This window comes from Grammomys surdaster, unplaced genomic scaffold (assembly GCF_004785775.1).
Source record: "Grammomys surdaster isolate TR1022 unplaced genomic scaffold, NIH_TR_1.0 189, whole genome shotgun sequence".
Taxonomy (NCBI): Eukaryota; Metazoa; Chordata; class Mammalia; order Rodentia; family Muridae; genus Grammomys; species Grammomys surdaster.
Window position 1 is genome coordinate 10,616,697 of NW_021604634.1, and position 2,188 is coordinate 10,618,884.

Consider the following 2,188-nt stretch of genomic DNA (forward strand, 5'->3'; position numbering starts at 1 on the left):
GTCAGGGATGTGATTCCCCCAGATGTTCTTTTATTGTTGAGAATAGTTTTTGCTATCCAGGAATTTTTTTGTTATTCGAAATAAATTTGAGAATTTCTCTTTCTTTTTCTTTCTTTTTTTTTTTGTTTTTTGTTTTAAACGAAGTTCTATTGAAACACAGTCACATTCATTTGTTTATTCAGTAACAATGGCTGTTTTTATGCTATGAAGACAGGGTCAGGCAGTTACGACACAGATAACATGGCCTGCCAAGCCCAGAGTATTTACTCTCAGGTCTTTTACAGAACATATGGGCTGACACCTAGCTGAGTAACAAGTGCCACTTGTCTTACTGTTCACTTGCATTGTTTTCAGAGGGATCCAAAGATCTACAGTCTGAGAAAATATATGGACAGAAGCCCAGTGTGGGCGGTGCAAACCTATAAGCTAGCATCTGGGAGGTGGAAGCAGGGAGATTTAAGAATTTGTAGCTAGCATGTGCTGTATAAAAACTGGTCTAAAAAATGTAGCAACAAATGACATATGGCTTAAGGCTTTTATAACGTTGAGGACAGCATGAAGAACGAAATTAAAAATGCAAAACAATAGGCAGTATCTCTAGGCAGTAATTTCAATGAACTGGATTGTTACAGAGAAAATCGAGAGCCAGTCCAATACATACAATTATCACTTTATGTCAAGTGAACATTCCTTGTGGTGGCAACAGTATTGTTGACAGAATTATAAGTGGCTGACAGACTGTATCCACCATATCGGTATACAGGCCTTTTTCTCTGAAAAAATGTACAGGAGAGATAAAGAGGGAAAGGCTAGGAACTGTGAGGCATTGCCTAGGGTCCTGGTGCCCAGGACTCAGAACTTTAGGGGAATGACAGGCCAGTACTTCGGCTGCTTTCTGTCACAGTGCTTGTCAAAGCTCATCTGCATAGCAGCCTCCATGGCCAGGATCTTGGCAGCACTGTTCCCATACAAGCGCTTCATCTCTGCTTGGCGCCGCTCCCAGGGCTTCTCAGATGGGAGCTCCACTGACCTGTGGTGGTTGAAGTACAGGCCATGGTCCGCATTCACATAGTCATTCAGGCGCTCCGCATCCAGCTGCTGCTCTCTTCTCTGTGCTTCTCAGTCTGTTCGAAGTACTGGAGGAGCTCCTCGGTGATTTCCATATTGCTCAGGTCGCACTCCACTTCATCATCTGAATCAGACTCCAGCTCTTCCTCTTCACACAGTGCTTCGTTTTCTCTTGTGGATGCCTGGGTTCTATTGCTGCTATGCAGGGGCTGCCCAGGGCTTTTGAGATGGGAAACACTGTAGGGAGACTCCTGCTGTGCCATGTGCTGGCCTTGAGAGTTCCAAGCATGCCAAACCTCATAAGCAAGAGAGTTCAGGGAAGAACTCCATGAGGGAAGAACCATGGGGAAGTGAAATAGGAATCCCTGAACTTTCTGTAGGCATTCTGGTGGCTTCGCATCCAAAGCAATGCATGATGATAATGCTGCCAGTATCTTGTATATACTGGGTGACAATACCAAGATGGAGTAGCCCTCCATTTTGAAGCCATTGCTGTAATCTCTGATTGCAAAAGTCCAAATGGGGACTCTCGGGCACAGTAGCTTGAAGATCTCAGGCGGTGGGCAACAACGGACCTAGCTCTTGGGTGGGGAGGAGGATTGAGAATTTCTCTTTCTATCTCTGTGAAGAATTGAGTTGGAGTTTTGATGGGGATTGCATTAAATCTATAGATTGCTTTTGGCAAGATGGCCATTTTTACCTTATTAATCCTGCTATGGAGATCCTGAGCATGGGAGATCTTTCCATCTTCTTAGATTTTCTTCCATTTTTTTATTCAGAAACTTGAAGTTCTTGTCATGCAGATCTGTCATTTGCTTGGTTAGATTCACACTGGGGTATTTTAAAGTATTTGTGACTATTGTCAAGGGTCTTGGCTCCCTAATTTCTTTCTCAACCTGCTTATCCTTTAAATAGAGGAAGGCTATGATTTGTTTGAGTTAATTTTATATCCAGCCACTTTGCTAAAGTTGTTTATCATGGTTAGGAGTTCTCTGTTGGAAGTTTTGGCGTCACTTCATTATAATATTATATCATCTGCAAATTGTGATACTTTGATTTCTTCTTTTTCAATTTTTATCCCTTTGATCTCATTTTGTTGTCTAATTGCTATGGCTAGGTC

The 2,188-nt window shown here is 42.5% G+C and overlaps 1 pseudogene; it reads right to left on the reverse strand.

The window, feature by feature from the left end:
- Window positions 1-852: 852 nt before the first annotated feature.
- LOC114622500 lies at window positions 853-1,558 on the reverse strand (annotated as a pseudogene).
- Window positions 1,559-2,188: the final 630 nt, after the last annotated feature.